A 14,102-nucleotide genomic window follows, 5' to 3' on the forward strand; every position below is an offset into this window, starting at 1 on the left:
AGCAACAGATGTGAGCTGTGCAATAAACAGTAACCCAGCAATATAAATAATGGTCTTCAGGAAATGGGAGAGCCTAATTAAAATGACTTAAAATAACTTTTTTCAGTACTTGCACATTTTGAATAGACATAACATCAGAGGTGTATTGTAGAGGTCAGATGGGCCATGGACCAGAGTCTCTGTTTCAACTGACTGTTAACATTTCCACTTGGAAAGTGAATCAGATGACTACTGCTCTAATGTATGTATGTAGACCACCAGTCATAAGTCTGGACACACTTTACCATTGGATTGAATGAGAAAGTGTGTCCAAACTTTTGACTGATACTGTACATGAGAATAAAGCATTTAGTTGTGCTGTTCTGGCCCAATCAGTGGGATTTGCTTTTTTGTTTTAGACATTGTGACATGTAAGGCAATCAGTTAATACGGCTTTGACAAAGAAACTACCGGAGTGCATCACTGCTTTGTTTGGTGGATCACACAGACACAGTAATATTTGCACTATTTGAGTTTGACTATACAGTACATTTCACTATGACACTACATTTCTTTGTAATTTTAGCAGTAACACATTACAGTACTTGGATTCATTTTTTATTGATGAGTAGCCTCGTGTGTCACTACAACACTTACCAATCACAGCAAAGTTCTGTTAGACACTTTATGGGTCAGGATATTAGTCTCACCAGGCGGTAGATGGAGAATTGATATCATGTTGGTCTGCATTCACTTGAGAGACTGGTCCAGGACGAGGTGTAAACGAAAAAGAATTTGTCTTAATTACATGTTGTGTGTTCTTAAATGGCTTGTTAGCATTAGCTGCTGGTAAGTGTAGTGTACATTCAGATATTCCTCATTTAGTTAAACACTCAAGGGTGTCTATCCTTTATGGGCTGAATAATGCAACTGATGTAAAGTAAATGTAACTTCTGTTGAGTGATCAGTAGAATAAGCTCCAACCCCTGAAAGCCTCAATTTTTAAGATCAATAAATGATATGTATTATGGGCAATGCATAAAATTTTCAGGTAACTTGCCTAGCACTAATTTTAAAATGTGCTTTCTTTGGTTTATTTAATAATATGCTATATTAATTGATAACTACAGCATTAATTAACATTATCAAATCACATAGACACACCAATGTCCTGAGTCCCTGTTGACCCATGATGTGGTACACCCTCCTCCGTCCCACTGCAGCCTGCAGTGCTTTGAAACCAGAAGTCAGAAAGTGTCTGTCTCCTCGTCTCCGTCAGGGGGAACTGTAATTGAGGCTTCTCAAACAGCCGAGCATTGCGTGCCAGTGCTAGAGATTAAGCCCAGCCAATTAGGCTGTGTTTGACTTAGTGCTCTGAGCGGTTGTTCCCGTCCATACGTAGCACAGAGAACAGTTATGATAACAGCTCTGGTAATGATTCTAACAATGCCGAGGCCTCGTCGAAGGCAGATCAGTCTCATAACAAGGCATCTCTCAAGCTGAAGATGACAGGGTTGTGGGGTAGAGGCCACACTCTGGCCATTGGACTACTGGCAGTCGCCTGTGCGCGTGGATGTTAACCTCTTCCCAGGCTGTGATTGGAGGAGAAGCCCACAGTGCTCCCAGTGGCTTGCCAATTAGGACACTCACATCCATAAATATTTCAGCCTCCTTCTTATATAGGTCAGGTCTCTTTCAATCGCTGTCTCTCTCACTATGGCTCTGCCTCTCGTCACCCTCACGCCGCATAATACTTCACAGTAGTAGTTGTACAGTACCTATAGTCATGTCTCTGACTACTACAGAAAGCCATAATGATTCAGAGCATTCAAGCATGTGAAAACAATTTTTCTGTGTGTATGGGGAACTTAGAGGGAACACAACATCCTGGCAGCAGTGACTAAGATACTTTATTTCAGTAAAACTATCAATACCACAGTGTAGTAATAAACAATTCAACAATGTTGAACAATGTTCAACAATTTAACGTTGCAGCTGGTAAAGGTGGAGCTAATGGTAACTAATGTATATGCTTGTGATTTGAGTTACTTTGCATCGGTTGCTTGTGAATTTACTACAGAGGAGTTTTATGATTAATCTGTATTTTTTTATACATGTGATTCCAAAAAAGTAATTTGTAAATAAAGTTATAAAATAAATATAATGTAGTAAAAGTATATTTTCCACTTCAATCTAGTAAAATGAAAGTATGAAAGTAGCAGAACATGGAAAACAACAGATACCTCAAACTTTTACTTAAGTACAGTACTTGAGGAAATGTACTTAGTTTCTTTCCACCACTGCATCTTGGTGGGTACGTGTGCATTAAACCTCAGTGATGAATTGTTGTTATTTTTGTAATACACCTGGTATTTCTGTAACAAGGAGTTTCACAGCACCTCTGGGTGGCCGAAGATGAAGGAGAGCTGCCTCCGCTCACATATGCAGGCAAGGGAGGGGGCGTTACTTATGCAATAAACATGATGTCACTTCAGGTGAATGCTCACCGGAAGTGACATCACCGGGGAGCTCGCCAAAATTGAGGGGATACACCAGTGATGTCATCAGAGAGCGCAGAGCAGAGGAGGGAGATATTTGATGCTGTGGTTGCTGAGCAGAAAAGAGACAGATCTGACTATACTCTGCTAAACATGCACCCCCGCTTCATCACGCTCACACTCACACAATGATCTGCTGTCCTTATGCCGACATGCACACTCACACAAATACATCCAAATGCACCACATATCAGTAGCTACTGTGTGTGAGTGTGTGTCTGTTCCCTAAGTCCTCAGCCCTCCCAATAGCAAGGCAGTTTGCACATCCACACGGGGTTATATAAGCCAGCTGAGGCACAATAAAGCGCCAGTGGGTTTTTAGATCATGCCGTGTTGGAGCTCCCATCATCCACTGCTCTACTGGGCACTAAGCAGCTGAGAGAGACGTAAGAGAGGAAGAAAACGCCTAGTTATGCAAGCTACTAATATGAAAGTGAACGGAATAAATTCACTACAATAAAAAGAGAAGATCACTGACAGGAGGGGAGAAGTGTTGAATCACGTGGATGTGCAGTGGTGTGAGAAATGAAGCACTTTGAGGAATACTGTGCTTTTTTATCTGTCAGTTATGCATTATAGAGCTGAATGATTAGACAGTTGTTTGATTGATCAGACTAGCTGCAGCTAACAATTATGTCATTTATCAATTAAGCATCCTGTTATGTTCTTAATTTCTAAAAATCTCATCAATCTTACATACTACAGGCTAAACTATATGTATGGTTCTTACTCCGTCTGGCCTCCAACTTTACTGTTTGGTTCACTCTCATCACCCTCCCAACACAGCAGGCAGCTGCTTTCAGAGAAAAAGCTCTAAAAAGCCACTGTCCACCTTCTGCCCAGCACCAAACAGTAGAAAGACACAGTCAGAGATTAGCTGATGAACATAGTGGAGCATTTGACAGCTAAAGAGCCAGATATGTCCCTCAGGAGCTGGTAGAGACCAAAAACAAGGGTAAAAATAAGGGTAAATATTGGTGGCTACTAATATAAGTCTCAGTGAATGATAATCCATGTTGTATATGGGTGTATAAATTTGCTCTCAGGTCCCATATTTTGTCATGAGTTGCTCTGGCACACATTGTTTTGCCTTATTCAAGTACATTTCATTTTCCTTTGCACTACGTATTCTAACACAGACTAAACATATAATGTGGAATTAGGACACAGTACATCAGCCTCCCACAAGTCATGCTTGTATGCTTCAGTTTGAGCATGTGAAAATGACAATGACAAATAATTCAAAAATGAAATACCTCTAATTTTCACCCCTTCAATTATGTTTTTTATGACCTCTCCTGTTTTTTTGCCCCTGCCTTTTGTGTTTGAATGTGATGATCTGAGAGTACTCGCTGATATTGATGACAAAAGGGCAGGCCTGTCAGCCTGTGTCACCCTGGGGCCTCACGGTAGACTGGACTCTGGCCTGAACTGGCTTTGGTGTTGCCCGATAAAATCAATGGGTCTGGAGCAGTACACATAGGGGCTTGTGGGCAGAGCAGGGGGCAGCAGCAACGCTAGCTTGTCGAAATACAGAGTCTCTAGTACCAGTTTTTTGTGTGTGTGTGTGTGTGTGTGTGTGTGTGTGTGTGTGTGTGTGTGTGTGTGTGTGTGTGTGTGTGTGCATGCGTGCGTGCGTGCGTGCGTGTGTGTGTGTGTGTGTGTGTGTGTGTGTGTGTGTGTGTGTGTGTGTGTGGCCTGGCTCATGATCACATGAGCTGAGGCTGTTAGAAATGTAGGTAATACGCTAATACTTGGTGAAGTTAACATCCACCTTGTGCACCACTGTTTTCTGAGGCAGGCCTTCCAGTCAAACTGCAGTGACATTGAGCGTCCTGTACTTCTATGAGTAGCCATTGCAACAAATAAGGAATGATTAAAAAACGACTGCACCCTCTCAGATCAGTTTTGCACACATTAATTCATCATCGGGGCGGCAACGGCCTAAAATTCCCACCACTGCCAGAGAAAACAGAATATTATATACTTATGTCCTTTCCTCTCCAATCATAAAGCAGTGGAGAGTCAGCTTTGACAGCTTGTGGGTCTAACCTAACAGAAAAACCTTTATTGGGAAAGCTGAACCACATGTAATAAAAGCAAAATGACCTTAGCTGCTACAACCTAAACAAACAACCCCTGTACACAGCATGTGGCTCAAGAAATGAAGTCTATATGAGATCCACTGTGGAAATGTGCTTTGTGAGCATATTTCTAGGTCACAGACTGTAAAATAACGCCTCCTGTTGTCGTATTTTAGTTGCAAAAACAGGACAAATACAACAAACATTTTGCCATATATTTTTTATTCAATAGACATTAAAGAATGTCAAGTTCTACATAAATTTTGTCCATATCCTATTGTGTGTTACTATTATTATTGAGTCCAGTATGACATATGGAAAGAAGACATGCAAAGCTCATGCAAAAAATAACTTAATAAATATTTCGTACACACAGTTGTTCGAGTACAATCTGCGGTGACATCAGTGGAGTGGAGGGTAATTACAGTAACTGAAATGAAATGATCGTCTGAGCAGGACGGTCATGTGAAGTGACTTTTACAGAGCTCCACTGACCCCTCTGTGTGATGTTATATAAAACATGGGTGCCATAAAGGGGAGAAAGCTGGGGCACTTCCAAGGGCCCAGGACAAAAAAAGGGTCCATGAAACATATACATAACATACTTGCCCCTAGAGGGGCCAGATTTTTATTGTTTCTTGGGGCCCTAATCTCTAGTGGTGCTGCAGCATTAATATGACGGAGCAGTACTCAGTGGAATAATTACTGGGCTTTAATAGTAGCGGTGTTTCATTGATTTACATTTACAGGCTAGTGTTTGAAAGTGGATCACAGGAAGTGAGTTCAGCACTTCAGATATGGTTGTCATTCGGGCTGCATTTATTTATTTGCAATTTTTTACATTATTAATTAATCTAATAACTATTGTTTCAATTAAGTGATTATTTGCTCAATAAAATATTAAAAGGTCATCAAACTCGGTAAGTTACAACTTTGGGCACCAATGTTATATTACTAATTTCTTGTTTTGTTTCACCAGAACTCAGCTTTCTATTGTACATGAACAAAACCACAAGCCCCAAATCTTTGAGAAGCTGAAGACTATGGAATGTTTTCCTTTTTGGCTTGAAAAGTCAGTGAAGTCATTTAAAGATGATTAAGAAAATGTAGCACAGGATTTTTCTGTTATATCATCAGCCAATCGACCGATAACTGCAGCTTTATGCTGTTATCACTTTTTCAAATACCGAAGCTTAACCTGAGAGATTAAAATGTGTGCTGAGAAAGTGTGAATCATTTTTCCCTTTTTTCTGTGTGTTGTTATTCATTTCTCTGTACACCCACAACCATCACAGCGGCTTCGCCTTATTTTTGCTGTGCACTAAACATCATGATGTAACCTAAACCTTTATCAAACTAAATCCTGTTCTATTTTTTGAAGTGCAACAAGTAGAAATAAAGTATTTTGTTTGTTTGCTTCTGCGAACATATCCACTCTGTAAGTCACTTAGGAAAAAATCTGAAACTGTAAGGCAAGAATTTCTGTTCTCTAGTTTTTTAATTATTTTTGAATCTGAAATCATTTGCATACAGACCTTATTTCGATACAACCAGTCAGACACTGCAAACACGTAAAGTCAGCTGCACGTCACTTCGCTCCAGTTACATGTTGCTGCGGTTCTTGCTCCTTCAATCCAAGAACAACACACTGTCTGAACTTGACATCAAGCTACAGAGCAAAGTTTGTTTACTTTGTCTCTTGCTCCCTGTAGTTCAATACACCCACGCCCCCACACCCCACAACCCGCCAGCTGGTCAAAAAGGAGCATTTCACATATTTCCACAAAGACCCTTTTATCCATTTTAATAATAGAAAATATAAAAAATATATTTGAAAATGTTGTTTACTTTTGTTTGGTGTAATCATTTTTCCTGTTCTAACTGGCTACTGAGACGTCTGCTGCTAAAGCAAATACAATACACATTATTTTACTGCCGAATATGCATTATATGAAAAAGGCAACATTTTTAGTGGAAGCATTTTGATTGTTTCAAGGAAACTCTGAACATAGGATGGTTTGATCGATAAAACCCAATCATACTTGGATATAAATCATTGTCATTATCATGAGACTAAAACATTTTGAAACAGTTGTTGATTTTGGCACATTTGTTTAAAAAATGACTAACATGGTTAAAAGACTACTGAAACAGATGAATCCCAATATTGTCACAATGAAAAATGAAAAAATAATACATAGGAATTGCCAATAACTAATTTCTATGCCAATATAATTAAATACAAATAAATGAATAGAAAATAACTCAGTAATGAATTCCCAGAGGTGATTCTACACATCAAATCTGGACTCTTGTTTACAAATGCCAGTGAGTGAGACCTGGATTTGTTTCTAATCAGTTCAAGTCAAACTGCATTCTGCCTGCAAGGTGCGCTGTCAAGACACATCAGCATTTGGATACGAGCTAAATGCTGCATAAGCATTCTTGCAAATTTTGCATTTAGCAACCAAGGCTAATTTCATTTGTTTATACACATTGATTTACCACTGTTTCACTATTTTTCAGAGATGTTTTTTGGTTGTTTGATGCCAGAGTTAATAGGCAGCGACCCTCTTGGTCAGGACAAAGATGATGGAAAGACTCGGTACCGAGGAAAAAGAGAAGAAAGTGTAGAGGGGATTAATAAGTGTTTGTAGTATAAAATCAATGTGCCTGCTGAGGCACCTGATTAGCATGACCCTGTCCTGCACATCAGCACATTTACGGATGGAGAAGGATGATTAAGAGCCCATGCTAATGTCCTCTCAGCCCTGTCAATGAAAGAGAGGGAGAAAGTGGGAAAGGATAGAAGGTGTTCAGTCACATGTACACAGGTACAGTACCTGTCAATGGGCAGAAAATCTGATCCAAATGTTTTTTTTAACTTTTACAGCAGTGATGGAAAGTAGCAAAGTATATGTTTTTTTATTTTGTACTCTCATTTTGGTATAACTCATTGCCTTAATTCTATCATCTTATTTTGAGCTGAGATGGATAATTTTCAGGTCTGGGCAGCTAAAGCAAGATCATGTTCTCTCTCTCACTCCACACTTTCAGCTGACTGAATATGCTGCACCAAAAGCATTTCCTTCAAATTATAAGAAGGAAGCAGGTAAATGTGTAATATTTAACAGCATATAGAATATGATGTTAAATTGAGAGCACAAATCATTAAATGCAAAGAAGAAACTAAGCAATTTAAAGGCAGAAGTTTTTTTATTATTTGCATGCTTTTTTATCCATCAAACAAAAATCATAGGCCTTATTTGTTAAGAACAGTCACCTGGACCTGTAAGCTGTGTCTGTGTTTTTGCTTTATTGCATACATAAAATAATGCAGCAGCTTGAGCTTTAGTGGGTTGGCACGTTCATGTGTTAGTTTTCTGATGCTCTGGGAAATTTGTTCAGTGTATGAAACTGATCTGCTACAGATTCTTACTTGATACAAAGCTGCCCAGATGCCCCTAAATATTCTTTTTATAATTATTTGCCTTGGGGGCTCAGGTTGCGTGAGTGAAGCCACTGTGCCATTGAGGAAAGCTAAGTGCTGTAGAAACCCAGCAGCCTGTTTGGGTGTTGAGTCTCATTAAGTTGTTTGTCAGGCAGCGCTGAAGAGTGCCAGCGCTCGGACTCCAGCCTGAGCTGCAGCCGTGCCAATCAATACAGTACACACAGTATCCGCTCTCACCCTGTGTTTCTGTGAGCAGGTTGGCACGCATGCTGGCAGAACGGGCCGGGCGGGGCTAATCAGCCTCCATCAACTATCACAGCCACCAACAGGTCGGGCAGAGCGAGACACCACCTATGGGTGCATGCCCTCTAACTGTACAAATCTTTACTCAGTTCTTGGGAAATAGGTTTTAATATTTTAGTCAATATTTTAACAACCCTCTCATTCAACATAGCTTAGCTTAGCTTAATATTTACTGTGCATAAAGAGAGCACCAAACTTCACATCTAACTCCGACCAAAGCATATTTCCCACAATTATTCATTTAAAATATAATTCATTACTAATTTCAAAAGTGATTTCATCACTGGTTTGTTTTCTGAGATTTACTTTTCCATTTTCCCACCTGCTACTACTTTCCAAAATCAGGGAAACTCAGCCACATTTCTTTTGTGTATCAGAAGGATCAGAAATACCATCAATATTCAGCGTTTAAAAGAAAGGAGATTTACACCATCTGGGGACAGTAAACTTGTGTGGCAGTTCATTTTATAATAGCCGGGGTAAATAGAAAAGTGGCAATCATCATGAGAAAAATCGCTGCCGAGCAGTATACACAGAAATCTTTTAAAAAGGCAATCATTTTTGATTTTGTGTCACTTCAGTCATTTTGGTAAACATCCACAGTTTATACCATAAATTAACTTTATTTGGATTGTAATCATGATGAAACTTGTATAAACTCTATTATGTAAGGAAAAGACTGTTGAGTCAAGTTAAGCTGACCCATTGCTAAACCCTGCCCTTAGTTATTGCCGCTGCAAGTTTCCATCCTCTCCTAGTGCACATGCAGCGTGCAACGATGACAGAGCCAGGGAGCAGTAAGAAGACCCACTGCAGGAAGCAGTCCTTAACTGGGTGTCACATGAATGTGGGTGTCATGTGGTAAGAAATAGAAGATGCACTGGTCTAAGTGATTGTGACCTTAACCCAGATCAAATCAGTTACCTCAGTGCTAATCACGGGACTCCTTTCATGTTGGTTGAGGCAAAAGCTTTAGAAGCACAAGAATCTCTGCGAAGGGCGCTGCTTAGCACAGAGGTCAAAGCTTTCACCTGGACAGCGTTGTTGTTTTCCAGCAGCTACTATAGAAACAGACAGCGTTTTACCACACTGAGAGAGTCACCACATACTCTCTCTCCCAGGACTGCAACCATCCCAGCGACCCTCCGTCAGAATAATGTCACCTGGCGCTTCATGATGCACTGTGAAGCTGTAACAGATGTACAGTTAATGAGTATCACAGTTCTTTAGTGACTGTGATGATGTGATGACAATGGTAATTCAGTCTTCAGCTTAATGAGCACAAATAATCACACACAGCGGGGCTGAAGTTTTATCAGAAATAAGGTTTTTGTATGCATTGTAGTTTTTAGCCCAAAGCTGGCATCAGCCATCATTTATTAATCTAGTTCGAATGAGCTCCACTTTCACCAACAGCATATATGACTTCGGCATAGATGTATCAGTGTTAACAATCTAATATTGTCATATCTAATAAAATACCACTCAGTCATTAAGGTTATTTTGATGCCAATACTTTCTATTTAAGCAGGATTTAGAATGTAACTTATACATAAAACCATAATATTCTATATTGTTTGTAGTTTTGTTCATGTCATACTGAGATAATCACAATATATTTGTCTCATACTTTGTCAAACTATTAAACATAGTTTAATTCATGGAGCTGTCCTTGTTGCTGCACTAACCAGTCCACAGCAAAGACTAGTCTTTGTCTATCTGTCAGTCTGTCAGTCTCTCTGCCTGCCTCCCCCTGGGGCACTGCTGTGGTTAAACATCCCTCCAGGCAGGATCCAAAACTCTGACAAGGTCTCAGCCGGTCCTTAAAAGATGGAAACTAAAGATGTGAAACCTCCAGAAAGTGGTGGGAAAAGACTGATTTTTAAATGAATGGCCTCTCAGATAGAAGCAAACTCGTTGCCTTGGGGCATAGTTATTGTCCCGTCTTCCTCCAGCAATCCCCATCTTCAGTCCGCAACAAGCTGCTGGGATGCACGGCTAACTGAGCTTTATATGGATGTGAGCACTGACACACTCAGTAGCACACAGGAGTACAGAGTGCATCTTGGCATGAAAGATCTGGAAGGACTTTTGAATTTTTTTCCAAGGTAAAGCCTGGTCAGCAGGGGCACAGTGGCTCAGCAAACTACAGCCTGATCCTGGGGGAGGCACAGTGCATGCTGGGAGGTCACTGTGAAGGTCACTGGGCTTCCAGACAATACAAAGAATGCATTTCCTAAATCCTGAGATATAATGTTATTTGAAGAATGGTCGCAATATTATGTGTTTTTAAAGCAGATACTGCTGACAATGATGGTTTCAATTCAACGGATTATATTATAATATAAAATACTCAGGTTTTCCACAGACATTTGGGAAAGGTTTTAAAGCAGTGTCATTTAAGGTAGTGTGATACATTATATACTTTGTTAAGTTGAAGTACCCCATGAAGGGAAATCTTTCAGTTCTTAATTATCAGGGTTCAGGGTTTCTGTATTATGGTCCCCTTGTTTTGACAGTAGTTGTGAGACTGAAATAAAATGCAGTAAAAGTGCAAAGTTGCATAAAAAATATTTAAGTACAGTACAAGTTGCTCTAATTTGTATTTGGCTACAGTACTTGAGTAAATATTTTTGGTTACTAGAGCTGAAAGGCTCATTTTGCTATCTTTGGATTTATTTTCTTATAAAGCATAGCTCAACAGGAAAGAAGCTCAGCTTATTGTTTGATCTGGTCAGAAAATAATGGCCATTAAACATCTAATCTTATACAGTTTCCTATGAGTCAAACATTTGTAGCACAGTCTGTATTGGGCAGTGTTGATCAGAGCCACAAATGTTATACACAAAATCAGCATTTGCACATGAGCCTGTCCAGAACTGTAAAGGCTTAAGAACAGCTTTAGGTACTAAATCGAACGGCTGTTAGTTTGGACCAAAACGATCAAAATGAAACATGTTCATACTTATATTTCTTGTCCCAGTGATGACCACAATGAGATCTGGCTTTGTGAATTAAAAACTGCCCATGAATGAAAGCTGCTTAGTGAAATAAAACGGCTAAATCTCCTCATTGTAATTAGGTTTGAAGCCATATAGCTGAAAATAGACGTTTATATTGACCACTAGATAAGCGCACATGTTCAAAAACTGAACCCTTATCCCTCTACACTAGTCCTCAACCGAGCCCCTCTCAGGTATCTTCAACTTTCATGTCACCTTCAGAACCCCCACTGTTAAACAACCCCACTGTCAACAATCAGTAAACTCGGCTGGCCCTCTATCCTTCTTTTGTCTCTGCAAATGAAGCTGATGGATGAAAAAGAGCTGCAGTGCTCTCTCCCAGGTAATGTGCTGTGAACGGCCGTGTCAATAGCTCCTTGGTTAACAGGATGGAGGGACGAAGGCAGAGATGGGATGGGAGGAGAATTTAGGAAAAGTGATGCATTTAGAGCGGGACACAGGAGCAGGGTCAGCTATTAGGACAACTTAATATTTAATCAACCCAACTCACCGGTAACCCTAAACCCCACAATCCCCTCCGGCCATGCAAGGAGACAAGTGGGAGAGGGGGGAGAAAAAGGAGAAAAGTAGGGGGAAGGTGAGACAACACTTTATCTTTCACATTGTCTTCTGCTGTGAATCAGAGCGAAATAAGAGAGAGAGAGAGAGAGAAATGGAAAAGCAGCAGGGAGAAGATGAGACAGGGAAAGTTTGCTGGGTCACAAAGACAGTGAGATGACCGTGTGCAGTAGACAGAGACAGACAGATGGAAGAAAAATGGACGGCATTAAAGTCGTCTTTATCATACAGAATGGTGCTCAGTGGCGGGGCTGATTCAGGCAAGGTTAAAGAAAACCATAAGCACATCATGATGGTGAATGATGACAAGATGAATACAGGTGGGACAGGGAGAAGAGACATTACAGTGTCGGGTCAAAAATCCATTTATACAGGTGGTAGTGACGCACGGTGATCCTGAGCTGCAACTTAACAGCTTCAGTCATTTCCATCATATCATTATAAAACAGACAGCTTCAGTTTTCAGATTTGTTTGGCTTTTTAAAAGCATTATTCACAGCATAATGTGAAAATATATTAGGTAATTATAGATGAATACTTACAATCTTTGTTAACTGCTCTCCTTTACCCACATTACAGGTGTAATTTAAATAGTAATGTTTAAAAAAAAAGCAGTTATGTCATTAAAGAAACATAAAAGCAGTGTCTAAAACAGAGCAGATTAATCCTGTGTGGATCATCAATGCGTTCAGAAGTTTTCCTGTCTGACCATTAAGTTCAGTGTTTTTTACTGTGTAGAAGTAAGAAGTGGCACAACCAGAAGGTTTAAGAGGGTCAGTGTCCCATGTTGCATAATAGATTTATGTCACTGACTATTTCACATCATGCCCCAAATTAAAGAGCCTGTAATCCAAGTGAATGCAGTTTTCACACACATAAACCTTTCACACAAATGCTGAATAAACTGTATATAAAACCTGAGAACATATTCTGCCTCCTCCTGTGCCTGTGTCAGTGCAGTGAGTCTCTATAGCCTCCATGTCTTGTTTCCATGTCTTGGTCCTGCTGTCTCTTTGTCTTTAGTGAATTTAGTTTTGTGGTTTCCATCGTTTACTGTATCTTCATTTTGTATTTTTTGTTACTTTGATATTCATATTATGTATAATACACACATAATGGCTGCCAGAGATTCTCAAAAACAGTTGCACAATTCATTTATATATCTTAAGGTATTGTAGGAGAGGCCTGGCAGGCACTGAACGCAGTGCATTCTGGTTATTGTAGGATTTTTAACCTTAAAGCAGTAGAGTAATCTATGACTTTTTGTTCTCTGTTCCAGTTTTGAATATAATTGGACATTTATGCTACATAAGTGAAGTAGTTTTACCATATGACCCTCTGTCCAGTGATTTCCATCTTGGGGTTCCAGAGACAAAAGTTTGACACCCACTGGTGTAGTGGATCATAAATAAAACCACTGTCCTTTTTTTTAAATAAAGCCTTAACATCTTGCTTTGTTAGAAGTAAGAGTGGCACTTAGGAAACCTGATTTTTGGTGCTTTATGTGTAAATAATAAGATTAACAGCACATAAAGTGCACACAGTGGCTCATCAGATGTACAGAGCCCATCAGACAGTGAGCGATGAGCATCAATGACCAGCATTTGGCGCTCTCCGCCACTGCAGCTGTTGACTTCAGCTCGCCTGTGGGCTCACGGGGCTTTCCCAGAGACAACCAGCTGCCATGACACCTTTGGGTGCTGGGGCCTAAGGAATAAATGAATCCCTGACAGGATATGGTGTGTAGGGGGGATGGAAGCGATGAATGGCAGGTGGTAGGCAGGCAGATGGACCGCCAGGAACCCTGGCAGGTCCCTGTGGAAGTGCAAGAGGCCGAGTTCAGCACAGAGCCACCCAACCCGGTGTCAGCACTTTGGGGAGAAGCTGGGAAAAGTGCTGAGGTGGCAACAACGCCGGGAGCTGAGGTGAATGGTGAAAATTTAACCAGCCTGATTAAAGTTTAAATGAGAATGTTAAACAGGAGAGAGGGGGAGGGACGAAGGGATAAAGTCAGACAGGCTAAAGGGTGGCAGGAGGTGACTGAAAATAATACTGGACAGATTTGAGAGACTTCCTTATTACCTCCCCAGCATGACTCAAAAGACCCTCTGCTTCTCAAACTCTCTAATTTTTCCTGACACCCCAG

General features: G+C 40.3%; 1 protein-coding gene across 1 annotated transcript in view; it reads left to right on the forward strand.

Moving 5' to 3' along the window:
* cacng2a (calcium channel, voltage-dependent, gamma subunit 2a) overlaps nucleotides 1-14,102 on the forward strand; it is a 52,101-nt gene that overhangs the window by 35,889 nt on the left and 2,110 nt on the right. The window lies entirely within an intron of this gene.

The sequence above is a fragment of the Mastacembelus armatus genome, chromosome 8, assembly GCF_900324485.2.
Source record: "Mastacembelus armatus chromosome 8, fMasArm1.2, whole genome shotgun sequence".
Taxonomy (NCBI): domain Eukaryota; kingdom Metazoa; phylum Chordata; class Actinopteri; order Synbranchiformes; family Mastacembelidae; genus Mastacembelus; species Mastacembelus armatus.